Source organism: Papaver somniferum, chromosome 1 (assembly GCF_003573695.1).
Source record: "Papaver somniferum cultivar HN1 chromosome 1, ASM357369v1, whole genome shotgun sequence".
NCBI classification, from domain to species: Eukaryota; Viridiplantae; Streptophyta; class Magnoliopsida; order Ranunculales; family Papaveraceae; genus Papaver; species Papaver somniferum.
In genome coordinates, this window is record NC_039358.1 from 148,359,299 (window position 1) to 148,375,440 (window position 16,142).

Below are 16,142 nucleotides of genomic sequence, written 5' to 3' on the forward strand. Positions count from 1 at the left end.
CACCGTTCACTTTAAACCATCTTTTCTCTACATCCATCTTCTTAATCTATCCATGTGATTGGTTGACTCCGGTTTATGATGTCCAGAAACTATCTGAGTAGAGCTCTGTCACTTTATATGAATTTTAGTATGCTTGAGTGCAAACTCGTGTACAACAATTGGAATTTCGCATTAGGGTACTTCTCTCCTGTAGTCAATAAGTATGCCAACCAAGGAGTTTCTTTGGTGTTTTCCAAGGTTCCACATAGATAGTTAGGGTATGGAGTAATGGTTTTGTGGGTACACCTCTGGCAAACCCTCCCGAGATTAACTCGGTTTTATTTTCTTATTATTAGTTTTGCTCGAGGACTAGCAAATAATAAGTTTGGGGGTATTTGATAGACGCATTTATGTGTCTAATTTGTCCTCAATGTTTCGTATTGTTAGTAATCGATTTCGTACTTATTATGGTGTTTTGTGTGTTTGTAGGTATTTTTTTGGAAATAAACATTGTTGGAAAATTCGGCTCGAAAAGTTGCTCGGAGCACTCCCGGAGGATATTTGCTATACAGAACCTCACTTTGGATAAGGGGTAACCTAATTACTAAGGGGGGGGCCATTTCTAGGCAGCTTCTAATCGCACCCCCGGAATGGATAAGGGGCACCCATCTTCTACAATTTGAATTTTTGTTTTGGCGGGAAACTGATTTCTCACCTGCAACATATTCTGCTTCGGATTTGGAGGAGCTGCAGTGAGACTCAATGGCTGAATTTGCACGGGAAAAGTTGATTTAGATTAACAGGCCTGATAACGAGTTTGGAATCGATTAAAATTGGTTGTAATATCCGTTGGAAGGAAACAGAGGTTCACAGGAAAAATATTACACGGGATTTTCTGGATTTCGTTTGGAGAGCTTCTGGTGAGATTTAATCGTTGGATTTAGTTGGATTGGGCTTTATGGAGTTAAACAAGACTGGTAAGGTCCTTAGAATCGACCAGATATGGCTAGATGATTGGAGTTTAATCCAAAACAGGGAGAGAATATTCACGGACAAAAATACTCGAGAGTTAACTATATCTGGCGTGTTTACAACGTGTCCCACCTCTTCTGAGACATGTTTTCAATAACATGGAGTGTGATGAGCTGCAAAAGATGTGTGAGAATCAAAAACATAGAAGAAAAAGGGAAGTTTTCTTCGTGTAATGACAGTGGAGAATAACGAATTAAAGAGAGAATATTCTGCATTAAACAATGAGATTTGGAGGCTGTCGAGTATAAATAAGATGATGGGATGTCAGAGAGAGGGGGATGGAGAGTTAGGGGAAGAAAATAGAGGAGTTTGATCGAGTTGCAGAGTTGTTTCTGCTGCTGCAGAAACCCTAGAAGACGAAGAACATAAGACCCACGGAGAGCAGTCGTTTATGTTACAGTGAATGCGACACAAGCAAGGCAGACTTATTTGCTAAAGAGTTTGCGACACAGAAACGTGGGTCTTAGAGCAACAGTATCAGTGACACATACTGTGGGTCGTTCTGGTTTGTAACAAATATAATTGTTACAAACCCGGTTTTAATTGTTGTTCCTCCCTTTTCATCCTTGTAAGCACCTTTTTGAGCAATGAAAAATTCCTTCGAGTGTGTTTTCACCATGAGAAGCTAAACCCCACCACCGGGACAACGGAGGAAGCAACTTTTCATGATTGTGGTAAATGAATTAATTCTTTTATTGACTTTTTGCATAGATTTAATTGCTTTATGATTTCTATTAATTACTTGTTATTTTGTGACGCCAGACTCTCTTGTTCTAATCATTCATCATAAAAGTGATTCTACCCCCGGGACATGAAACCATGGTCATTACATCATCCCCTCTCGAAAGCAACCTCAGCTATGGTCCCGTGACCAGGGTTTCAGACGTGATGTTTTACGGTTGAGAAAGACAAGATGGATGCAAGCACCATGCTCATGTACCAATCAAAGGTCCCTGATCTCAAATGAATCAATAGCATAGAAATCCTCCACCAACCAGTTCGTGGTATGGGAGTGATGCATCGAATGGAGGACCAAAACAACCCCTGCACTTGGGTGTTAATACACCACTACACGATTCTCAGTTACTGGGGCAGCCTCTACAATCAGGGCAACAGTTTCTTCAGTATTCTCTGCTGGTGGCTCGGTTTCTTCTATCACTGAAGCAGCAACAATCGAAGTTTCCATAACTTTAGTGACAACCTTATCATGGCCTTGAAGTGCAAGGATGGTTGTCTCTTCATCAAAAACTCCAGAACAGCTTGAGTTATCCTTATTGGTTTCAATATCCTCAACTTCGGTATTTGACACCTAATACGAAGATTACATGAGGTTAGAGCAATCTAAACATGAGACCAAATGAGATCATAAAAATACATTATACAATCAGTCCAACATCATCAGGGTTCATCATTATACACTCGAGGCACGAGAAAATAGCATGAAAGTCATGAAAATACGTTTTGCGGCAAGCTCGTCTGAAGAGACTTTACTCTTCCATGTGAAAGATGACTAACTGGGAGAAATCTACAAGGAATCTGAGGATGATTATATACCATTCTCTTCGCATAGATGTCCTCTACCACGTGTCAAAATTTCATAACAATCCGATGAACGAGCAAGGAGATGCGGTCAAAACATTAGACAACGTACAGTCTGAAAAAGTTCTGAAAGTCTCCTGGAAGTTTACTGTTTTGCCTTTTTTAGGCCCTGGACGTGCTCAAAACTTAAAAATCTTCTTTGTTAAAGCTTGGAAATTTCCTGGGCATAAGGATACATCGGTGGATCGTGAAAATCTGACATCGGACGAAGATTCTACAGCATTTTTGCTAAACAACTAAGTTCTGAATTTTCTGGTGACGTATTTCGGCAAAGCTTTTCATATATTCACATGGATTCTCATTCATGCAGTCATGAATCAAAAAGTTTATACTTATATGGATAAAATTCAAGAGAAATACTTACTTGGGTGGGCTCTGAAGCGTTCAAAGAACCAGAATTGCTTGTCTCAACATCAACAACAACATTACTTTCATTCGGTTTTGAGCTTTAGGAGTTTTCTTTATCGTCATTCTCCGAACGAGCATCACCAGTACTCTCTACTTCCATGGATACATCCTCCTGGACATATTCTCAACAATGAGCATCTTATGTACGAAGTTATATGAAGAAATACTTACTTCGGCCTCTTCTTCAACACTCGAGTCTGAAACCGTCTGCCCAGCAGCACAAAATTGAAGACCGTCAATACTTGACGGAGCAAAGTTTTGCAAAGGAATAACAAACCTTGGTCTCGTGATCCTAATTGCACGGACAAGAAAAAGTCATGATGTGAGGAGCGCTAACAATTCACCAAAGAGACATGGGACTTTACAGTGCTCGAACCTGGATGCCGTTTTTCGGGTTTATATTTGACCAAGAAGAATTCGTCATTCGCATTTGGAGAACTCTTAGTCACCGCTTCTTCCTCTTCATCAACTGAAGGAGTCTCATAACCGCCGTTTGACATCTCTGCAAAGTAGGTGCGGCATCCATGTGATATTTTTACTTCAGAATATCATTCAAAGGTGCAAATTTCATCAAAGCAGTGAAATTAAAGCATGACAAAGGTGCTCACATCAGCGTCTGCAAAAATGGTAACAATCCAACTCTTACCTATTTACAAATTTCACTAGTTGTAGTGATTATAAGGTCAGAATTTCGAAAACTTGCTCGTTCCGTCAAACCTGCAAAGACGAGCAAAATTCACTATTCAAAATCATGACTTGATGTTCATAGAACCGTGAACAACTCACATGAATTTAACATCCACTGGTTTTTCAAAAATTGGACAGACGTCCATTATACAATTTTGAAAACTCACATACAGACATTATTTCACCATTTATAATTATCTACTTTCAACTGTTGTTCAAAGTCAAAACATTGATTTTACAAAATATATATATTTAACGTGAAACTCACGTAAATTTGAAAAATATATCTATATATTTTTGCTCCCTCACACGACCATCTGTCTGTTAAGTGAGAGTATATTTTCAAAGATTTTCGAAAACTCGAAGATAAAATTTTCATGAAAGCTCATAAACAAAATTTTATTACTAACAGACGCACGTCTATTCAAAAAAAAAAAACTTTTCTCTCGTACGAGCATCCACCTTTGAAACGAGAGTTTATTCCACTTTGTGAAATCTCACATATAAAATAAAATGTTGGTTTTCGTGAAAGCTCATAGACAGAATTTTATATCATTAGACTCGGGTCTATTTTGTTTGTTCCTTGAACTAACGAACGAACAAGCATCTATTCCTAAAACAAGGATTTATTTTTTGAGTCGGGCCCGTGAATCCTGAACCAACCAAGATTCCATCATCGAATCAGCGGTTCAACACCAATTTATGCTCATCAAACGACGCTCCAATCATGACATTGAAGCCTTCATCAAGTCGTGGTTTGCTCATGCTCTCTAAATCCGGTAACGTCTCAACTTACGACTAAGTTCAATTACTGGTATTATTATTTATGGCCGGAAAATCACCATTTAATGCTGACTGAGGAACACAGCTTTCCTCAGTAAGCAGGGGACTTAATGTAGATGGTGGATTTTCGACAAGGGCTAAAATCGTAAACTCATAATTATACGAAGCTCTGATCCAGCAATCAGACGTGAGTATTGAGACATGGGTCTCTCATCGAATTCTCAACGGAGAGTATTTTCTCTCAGAGTACATGTAGATATGTAGTCTCACGACTGGACAACGGCATATCTCATGAATACTGAACACTTTCAGTGATTATTTCTATATAGTATCACGACATGGACGGCTCCTAGACAGCTTGCTCTTCTAGTATAGAGCGATAACGTCTTCAGGAACAAAAAACGAACAAATCTAGAATACAAAACAAGATTTGGACAAATTAGGCATGATAAAGAGTGGCCAAGATTTGTCTAGGGAGAAGATAAATCTATGGTCATGGTGTATCCAAATTAAACATTATAAGTGTTACAATTACTTCCTCATAATAAATAATTTATTAATTTTTCATTTCACCATAAATATTTTCTTAATTAATCTATCATAACATATTTCCATCAATAAATTAAAGTAAAAAAGTATTAATTATTTCTAAAACAAAGAAAATTATGGTTTGTACAAAGACAAACAAAGGTTTGAGAATTGAACTCGGGACCTTTTGCACCCTAAACGAGAATCATACCACTAGACCAATTGCACGTTGGTTAAAATGACTTCAATATATAATAGTGGTGGTAGTAGTAATGGGTGGTGAAAGCTATGGCGGGTGTTGGTGAATGGTGGAGGTGGTAACAACGGTGGTGGTGGAAGAAATTGTGGAGGTGGATGGTTTTAGTGATGGTGGGTGTTCATTTTTATTTTTTTATCCTGAAGCAAAAAAAAATAAATTGATGGGTAACATTGTATTGTGAAAGATGTAGTTGGTTGTTTTTTACACGATTAATAAAGGTAGTTACTAAATGATACCAAACCATATATAACAAAATAACTATGAACATTGGATCAAATGGTGCCCCTGCTATCTTTGGTAACCGATCATGTGAATCATTGTTTTTAATATTAAAATAAAAGTAATTGCAATGGAAAAGAAAATATAGCAAAAAAACATTAGAGAATAAATTAATTGACGACCTAAGTTTGTTCAACTTTATACATGACATTTGCGATTAATCGCCCAACATCCTTCGAGGGATGCGGTGGTTTTGTGGTTCTGACGGCCATTCGTGAGTAGTAATATACTATGTTAATTTTGTGCCGATACAAAACGGGTAACACTATAAAGTATAAGATGCGGTTGATCGTCTTAATGCTAAAATAAACTCGATTAAAATACATAACAATTTAAATAAAAAACACTGGGATGCCACGTTATATAATAACTACTCTAAATTACATATTTAGTATCAATATTTCACTTTTCAATAGATAAATCTATGGTTGTATTGAGATCCCGTAAGTAGTGCTCAAGTTGGCGCTTGGATTTCTGAATGATGATGAATGCAATGAAACGTTCCCTCTCGGTTTCTCCAAGGAAAACCGAAACCTTCTCAAAAAAATAAAATAATCAATCGAACAACAGTTAGATGGAGCGTCGTCACTACCACTGTAAACTTCTCTGAACTGCTACATATCCAATGAACATTCCACATATTAATTCGGTGATTTCGTCCTATCGTAATTCTTGATAAGGCATGCTATTAAAACTCTAATGGCGATTTTTGAAGGTATTTTCATATTATGAAGTTCTCTTATAAGTGTTGTTTTATGCAAGTATTGGTTCAACTTGGGTTCTTCTATGTTTTCGTATTAAGTTGATGATTTTTTAAATTTGAATACATGTTTAGATAACATAATTTGATACATATAAGGTATTCTCCTTGTAACACCGGTGTTATTCTCTTCTTTTTATCCATAATAATCCCGAATTTGGAGACATTATTTGACCAATGTTGGGGTATTTGTTTAATCTCAAAGCTGGTTAAACCTTATGTATTTTCTACAAATTGAAGGTGACAGAAGTTTGTGTCGGATTTTTCTCCGAAAAGAATGATACTTCTTCAAAAGGTTAGTTGAATGTACATCGACACATACATCATATGACTATGTATGTTCTTTAGTGTTCCAAATTACTTGAGTAACACTAGATGTGATAACACCATTCATGCACTACTTAGCATAGTTGATGCAAAAAAAAAAATTATCCATGAATTTGTTCAATTTTGTGCTATCATTTTATTTTATCAATATGATTGAGGAATGATCTTGCACATGTTCTGATTTACTTTTAAAAGTTTATTTTTCATCTCACACATGTATATCTCAGTCTTCCAATATCCAAGATTTCTCCAATTTTATAAAACTCTCACATTTGCACAAAAAGAATAGTCTATAGTAGGGAAAATATTATGGGCCTTTGCTTCATGGGATTGGGTTGGCGGGTTAGACATATTTATTGTTAGAGAAAATATTTTATTTGAAATTTAAAATTACGGTTGGATATAGATAGTAAACGAGATAATATATATTTTATTTTATTTTAAATTTTCATGTTGGGACGACATTGTTACTCTGGCTAAATATAAATAACATGTTTACGAAAAACAAAAAGGTCACTAATCATTTTCCTGGTCGAAACCTTTTTGAATATCAAATCTATTTCCCACGGAAAAAATAAAATAAGCCGAACGCAAACATGTTATTAACGCAAACAATATCGAATTAGAGAAAAAGGCATCCCGTGCCGTTACAGCACGGGTTAAGCCCTAGTAATGGAATAAACATCAATTGTACCGAAATTTTGTTAAGAAAAAGCAATAAATATATGCAATAAAATCAGTCTTTTCTTAAACAAGAAAATGATTAACTAACAAATTCGTTACCTCAAATTCCGCATCCTCTTCTCCCCAGAAAGATATGTCATTAAGCGCAGTTCAAGTTAGAACTCTCCCCCGTTGTGTTGTCATCCTCTCGCCAAAACAAAAGAACAACAACAAGGACCAACCTTTACCACAGAAAGGTTGAAAATCAGTTTTAACTAATGCTATGCAAAAGTTGAAACCCCGAAATACATATGCTTCTATGTTAAACCAAACGATTCAACATATTGTGACTTTTTCACATATTAGTTTCAATCGAAACCCCTTATGATCCTTTGATAAAGCCTGCCAACATGGGCTAGAACTTAATCCTGCTAAACCAAAAAGTCATCCAAACCATAAGGGTTCACACAATATGAGATCGAATATTAAGGTTAAGAAAACCCAAATCAAACATCCCATAAACATACATAGCAATAATATAAAGCATTCAAGCATGGGTTATGTAATCGAAAAACTATCACAAGAAAAATTATAAACTAATAAATTTATTCATAAATAATAGATAGTTTTATTCATAATATACCTTATATAATTATTGAAAGAAAACAAATACTGATGTCTATTCTCCTGGATTAATAGCTTAATCTCTAGTGGTTCTTTTAGAAAATCTCCTAAGAAAGCCTTTCCAAAAGAGATTTTCAGAACCACTCATAGTTCGCAAAAATCGATAAACAAGGTATTCAGAACTATACTGGAAAGGAAGAAATATACTCAAGATTCTCCATCCGTAAAGAGAAATAAGAAACAAGGGATTATGAAATTTTCATACTCTCATGAGAATCCACCCGGTCATGTACTGGAAGGTGATTGTTACAAATTTTAACAGGATTTAAGATGGTTCTTGTTTATCCCTTGAGCAAGAACCATGATCTTCAAGAGGGTTGTAAAGAAAATTTTTGATTGGTTTATCTCCTATCTTGGTTCTGATTCCTCTTCCCACGTTCTTTTTTTTTTATTTTGAGCTAAGAACCGTTCCTTTACATAAACGGTTTTCCTAGCCCTTTTTGGGATATCCAAAATTTTGTTAGGGTTTTGGTCAAAGGTCGTTTTGGAAATTTATCCCATATCTTCTTCCTTTTAAGTTGAAGATTTCTCTCCTTGGAGAAAGCATTTCATTTACCTTTGCTGTCATGTCCTCATCAAGTCTTTCTAGTAAAGAAAATAATGTCTGGACTGTTCTCTTTCCCTCTAAGAAAGTTCGTTTCGATTCTTATGATAATAAGATGAGTCATGACAAACGTGATTCCTCTTCTGATGGGATCCTACTGTCTCTCATTTTGAGAAACTCTCATTAACTATGAATCTTGTCTTAGAACAAGTACGTACCTTGAAGAGTTAACTCGAATCTTCAACCAAAAGACTTGAAGACAAGATGGATAATCTTGAATCCAGGATTGATTTAATCGAAGATGAGCTTGATGATTATAGGAATGTTGGGTGGTGGACCATGTGGATATGGCTTGCAAAAGACTAGCTCAAGAACAAAAAGTTGAGGCGATGGCTGACCATAATATTTTGTATGGAGTCAAACTGAAGAAGGTAAGGAATTTTTGGCTGCCTATATAACTAATACGGATTTTTAGATCATTTCTTGGTCGAACTCGCAAGCGTTGCTATCTCAAGCTTGTTTGTCAAGTTTAGTTTCCAAAACTATAAGTCTTGATTTCTAGTCTACTTATAGCTAAGTCTCGGATTAGGATAGTAATTGTAGTTGAGCTTTAGACTCCACGGCGTTCATCGAATGAAGACGGAGAACTACTCAAGGGAACTTGTGGAACTTCATCAACAAGAGGTATGTGGAGACTTGAACTTATCTATCACTCAAAAGTATATCTATTCTATCTCCTATTTTGAGACAAAAATCGTATTGCTATATAGACTTTAATTATACACATTTGCTATTTCGGACCGAGTTTATCTCGCTTATCTATTTCTTGAAATATGTGTTGTTAAGCTTTCGCTTTGGCCAAGTTCATCTTTACTCGTGATGAAAGTCATGTTGATTATTTCAATAACTTGAAAATCGCTTTGATGAAAATAGTCTGTTAATAACAACTATTTTAACATCCACTAAGAAAGTTTCAATGATTGAAATGAGAGTTCAGAAAAAGTAACCATGTTTGGATATAAACATAAGGTGTTCTCACATTTGTGTAAAAATCCAAAACCGGGAACCTAAAGTATGCGTACCCATACGCGTACCGGCGGTTGTTGCAAACTCGGCAAGTATGCGTACCCGTATGCATACTGGCGGAAGTTTCACGTCCGTGAATTTCTGCTGGAGTTTGGAAGTGTGAATTGGTATGCGCACCTGTACGCGTACTGGCATAACCAAACTCGGTCCGACTACTTAGATATGCGTACCCTTTTGCATACTTTAGTAGGTTACTTTCTAAAATCTGATAAACAAATCTGTATCAGACTCCACAAAATAGGAAATAACAAATGTGTATAATCTGATACCAATTGAAAAAGCGGGGGTCTAACAACCTCACCCAATATTTCGGTTAGCAATCTGTATGGACTAACTCCAATATACTTTTAAGAGAATCAACTAGACAGTCAGACTCAATCTTAATAAAAAGTATATCAAAGAGTTATATCTCAATTTCTCGATTCAATCCGCAATCAAACAAATAGGAATTTGCGATCCTGATTGAATACAAGAGAAATAACTTGAACGATACCAAAGACCAATGTTCAAGGATCAATCAATTTCAATCAACAACCAAAGGTTGGATTTACCAATTGACCGATTCAACGCACAACCTGTGATATTTCAATTATATAAGAAAATATAATGCGGAAAAGAAATAACACAGACACCAGAATTTTGTTAACGAGGAAAACCGCAAATGCAGAAAAACCCCGGGACCTAGTCTAGATTTGAACACCATACTGTATTAAGCTGCTACAGACACTAGCCTACTACAAAGCTAACTTCGGACTGGACAGTAGTTGAACCCTAATCAATTTTACACTGATTCAAGGTACAGTTGCGTACGTCTCTGATCCCAGCAGGATACTATGCACTTGATTCCCTTAGCTGATCTCATCCACAACTAAGAGTTGCTACGACCCAAAGTCGAAAACTTGATAAACAAATTTGTATCACACAGAAAAGTCTATTGAATAGACAAATCTGTCTCCCACAGATATACCTACGAGTTTTTGTTCTGTCTTTTGATAAATCAAGGTGAACATGAACCGATCGATAACCCAGACTTATATTCCCGAAGAACAGCCTAGAATTATCAATAACCTCACAATAATCTTAATCGATTAACGAAACAAGATATTATGGAATCACAAACGATGAGACGAAGGTGTTTGTGACTACTTTATTATCTTGCATATCGGAAAAATTAATCTCAAGCCAATCTTATGATTGTACTCAAACACGATAGAAACAGCAAGATCAAATCACGCAACTATAGAGAAAATAGTTGGGTCTGGCTTCACAATCCAAATGAACTATATTGTCTCTCAATTGCTTAAATATTATAGAAGTATACAAGACACGATCGAAGCAAAATCGGTTTTGATTCACTCGAATCAATTCATGAACATTATAGCCACGGTTTGCAAAGATTGCATTCCTTATTATATAAATGTTTTAGTTCATGAACAAATCGATTTTAGAAAGTAACCTACTTAAGTATGCAAACGGGTACGCGTATCTAAGTAGTCAGACCGAGTTTGGCTATGCCAGTACGCGTACGAGAGCGCATACCAATTCACACTTCCAAACTCCAGCAGAAATTCACGGACGTGAAACTTCCGCCAGTATGCGTACGGGTACGCATACTTGCCGAGTTTGCAACAGCCGCCGGTACGCGTACGGGTACGCATACTTTAGGTTCCCAGTTTTGGAATTTTACACAAATGTGAGAACACCCTATGTTTATATCCAAACATGGTTACTTTTTCTAACTCTCATTTCAATCATTGAAACTTTCTTAGAGGATGTTAAAATAATTGTTATTAACAAACTATTTTCATCAAAGCGATTTTCAAGTTATTGAAATAATCAACATGACTTTCATCACGAGTAAAGATGAACTTGGCCAAAGCGAAAGCTTACCAACACATATTTCGAGAAATAGATGAGCAAGATAAACTCGGCTCGAAATAGCAAATGGGTATAATTAAAGTCATTATAGCAATACGATTTTTTTCTCAAAATAGTAGATATAATAGATATACTTTTGAGTGATAGATAAGTTCAAGTCTCCACATACCTCTTGTTCATGAAGTTCCACAAGTTCCATTGAGTAGTTCTTTGTCTTCATTCGATGAACTCCGTGGAGTCTAAAGCTCAACTACAATTACTATCCTAATCCGAGACTTAGCTATAAGTAGACTAGAAATCAAGACTTATAGTTTTGGCAACTAAACTTGACAAACAATCTTGAGATAGCAACGCTTGCGAGTTCGACCGAGCAATGATCTAACAACCCGTATTAGTTATACAGGTAGCCAAAAATTCCTTACCTTCTTCAGTTTGACTCCATACAAAATATTATGGTCAGCCATCGCCTCAAATTTTTGTTCTTGTGCTAGTCTTTTGCAAGCCATATCCACATGGTCCACCACCCAACATTCCTTGCAGATCTTGTATAGTTGCATTTCGAAATGGTATATATGACCTAAACTCATTGTCCAGTAGGTGTATCGATCCACCCTCCTATTCTTAAAGTCTCTTTGAGGTTTACCTTAACATAAACAATATTAGTAACTCTGCCTCTAAGTAATTTTTTCCTTCCATGTGGCACAACTTTTGTACATATATCCTTACAAATCTCATTAATTAATTTTTCATTCAGAATGATGTTTGCTAGATTTCTTAACTTGAAACTCCAGATTTGATGACTAAATACATGGTCCTTGATTGGTATGTCTGAGATATACTTTTGTAGAGCTAACAGACGACCCAATATATCCAAAGTTTTTGCAAGCACACCATCATAATTATCTTTATGTTGGAATCGAAAAACGCAAAGATTTGTTCCTTTGGTGATGATCTCATATCTACTGTAGCTTCTCCCGCGGTTGTTGATTTCTTTTTTCATATCATCATGATCCAGAGGCTTCTTGGACATGATTTTACCTAACAAACTATTGGTGCATTCATCTGCAACATCAAAAACTAGTTGAGAAAATGCCATAGTTCTTCTTATTGGTCTTATTGAGTTAGCACCAATACTTGCAGATTGCATCCTAGAATTGAGATTCTCTTTTTGGTTGTTTCTTTGTGAATACATTTTACAGCTATGGTTTTTGAGAAGATAAAGGTTTTTTCAGACTACCTTGTGTGCTTTAGGGTTTATGCTTTCAGTAAGGTATCTAATAGGGTTATAAAAGTTTTGGGGGTCACAGAAATCTTTATATTTCATAAATGGTTGATATCATACCGATATTTCGGCTTGACAGAATTGACTGTGTTTTTGAATTTGAAATAGTGGGAAAGTTTCCCGTTGTTCCTGCTACAATCACGGTAGAATAAAACTACCGATTTTAGGAAAGTGATTTTGTGAGTGGGCTAGGTAGATCTGAGTATTGACATGATGAATGATAAAATCTTACTACCATATGAAGGAATCTAATTTTGAGATCTGATTGATGAAGTACCAATGATATAAACGACATTTGCATCCACAGTTATGTTGAAGATAACACAATAATACCACTGTTATTGAAAGCATACACTACTGTGACAAACTGCAGAAGAATTTACGTTTGAGATCTAACCACTACTAGTTACCACCACATGGAGACTACACAATGAATCAACCAGGGAACCCTATTAAATCAACACCAAGATCAAAAAACAATTTTTATTTTTGATAAAGAAAGAAGATTGTAGCAATAAACACTTAGATTTGCTGATATTTAAAATCTTCTACAAATATTTTAAATCGTGAAGGTGGCGGTGATTTGTGGTGTTTATTTTATTTTTTTAGTTTCCTATTTATCCTAGATGATTTTACTGTATCCCTTGTTCAATTGCAATTCGGGTCGAGTCGGGCCAGTTATACCCGGATAAGTTTTTTACTTGAGTTAGGACATAATGACGTTTATAAAATAACTATGATAAGATGAGTGTAATGTATTGCCGTTTCATTTGTGGTGAAAACAAAGGGGTTAACTCTGTCGTAGTGGTTCTGCAAGACTAAATCATCCAGCTCCTGGAATAAAGGTACCTAAATATGGTTAAGAAAAAATGGCAAGTGAGGACCTATGCCTAAAGAAATAAGGACGATGGTCACGACACTACAACACTTCTTTTGGTTCCCTGGAAAAAAGTAAATATTTTCAAAGAATAGTAATTAAATCAACAAACCTTTTTAATTAGATATAAATAAAGATGTCGTTTGATATCTCGTCGAAGTCCTACAGGCACATCTCTAAGACGTTCCATTTCATACGTTCATCCCATACTAGTTCTCGAACTCTCCAGTTCATATTGACGTACCCTTTCTTTAAGGTCTGAGGGGCATTGCCTCTTTTTCATTCACCATTCCATGTTTGTATGTCGTAAGTGTATTTTTCATTTACGATCATCTCCCGCATGAAAATATGCCTAATCAATAACAAACATCACCCCCTCAAATTTAATTATCACATTCTATTCAATCCAATCTGAACCCATCATCCTGCACAAAATCGTATTCTCGTTTCATTATTGACAATTGACCTATCAAATTAAAAGAATTGAATCTTACACGATTATGTATAGGATATGATATTGACAATTCTGCACATAAGATGATGTGAGTTATACTACATATTATATATGATATATGTGATTGACATATATCATAAAATAATTTTTTTCCTGTCGTTAAATACTAGCATCAAGGGATATGTATTAGAAAAAAACTATTTTTTTCACTCCTTGCTTAGCTTATGAATTAGTATTATAAATTGGATCCATGTTTTGAAATTAATTATATTAAAATAAAAAATATTACAGACAAAAACTAATAATAACTACTTGTGACCCAAAAACTAATGTAGAACATTCAACAAACTAATGAAAATTATCGAACACACAAAACAACTATAACTTCATGCGCTTGCAGTACGAAGTTTTCAAAGCATTTAAAACTTATATCACCTCCATAAACCAATAAGATTTTAGAACCCTCGGGTATTTTCCAAATTTCAATGTTACCTTAAATTATATAGCTTATGCTTTGGTTTCGTATATATTTTTGCCTCTTTTGATCCACCAAATCATTAGATATCCGCCTTACTTTAATCTCTGGAACGGTAGCAGGAACTGGAACGAGAACGGGAACTTGAACAGGAGCAGGAAGGGGAATGAGTTCCCAAGGGTCTCCTGTTGGAACCATTTATCTCTCAGCAGAAATGACATCGAGATCATGTGAATGGGAAGAACCAGGTGCTCTTATTTTACAACGGTAGGGACGATTGATTCCATTACCTGACCAGAAAGTGGGCTAAATGGGGTTCTACCGGGAAACCATAGATTTTTTGAGTTTTCGCCATTGGTTACTGGTCGAGCCGCTGGAATGGAATAAGATAAGAATTTCTGGAGATCTTTCCCCTCCACTAACTTTCACGTCCGAAGAGCAATGATGACTAATTTTAGATCCTCTCTCATAGCACTTATGGATCTATGCTTCCTCTTTCAAATGTGGGACAAATGGAATTCTTTGAAAGGCCAAAAATTTTAAGCATGACTTTGATGAAAACAGGTAGTAAAGCATCGATTATTCTGTTGAGACCCAAATCTATCTTCGTAAATTTCTCGAGATAACTTCTTACAAAAAAAACTTATAACATCGATAACTGCCTTCTGTTTAGGCGGGAAACCCGGAAAATAAACATCCACATGAATTAGCTACGAAAGGTTGTTAACCAATGGAAAGCATGGGAATAGGATTTAGAAGAAGGAAGAAACGTTATTGACTTCCTAAAAGAGCTATGTTTCCAGACGATGAAGGGGGGTGCTTGTGGGCGGTGTGTGCCACGACGAAACAAGGGAATGAAAGTCCGCTTTGCATTGGATGTTCCGGTTAAGGGCTCTGTCCTTTGACTCCTACAAGCTTCGCGACCTTTTTTCAACGCTCAGATGTATCGATGCAATGTATTCCACTAGTTGACTGAAAACTTGATTATTGGTATATCGATCGGTCCAACACAGATTGAAATGGAAGCTAGATCAACATAAATCTTTTGAAAATGCAATGCACCCATTTTAACAAGTTAAGCAGTGTGATTGCAACAGCTGAAGAAACAGATATGATCAGATTGCTTATAACAGTTGTTGCACATCGTCGGTTTCTAGCTCTCCATGCGGGGGCATATGGATCCTTTCATCCTCTTTATCCCGTTGCTTGTTCCCCATGGTAGTGTGTTTCTAATTTTTTGCTTCTATCACTCTCTATACCTCTGTGTAAACACAATCATTCATCAAAAACCTTTCGCTACCTACTAGTAGTCGTTGCTCCAGTCGTAGAGAAAATTCAGCCATTCTTGCACTTCCACATTCTTCTCGATCAAGGTGATTCTCTTTCCGTTCCTATATATATGGGTCCGTGCAGCATTTTCACGATATCGTTATGATCAATTAATGGGACCTGGTCGAATCACTTGAGCCCCGATATATTTTTGGTGCCATGGAGCAAGACCAATGAGCTATTACGCTTTCTTCAAAGGATGGTTGCTTCCAAGCCCACCTCATGATTG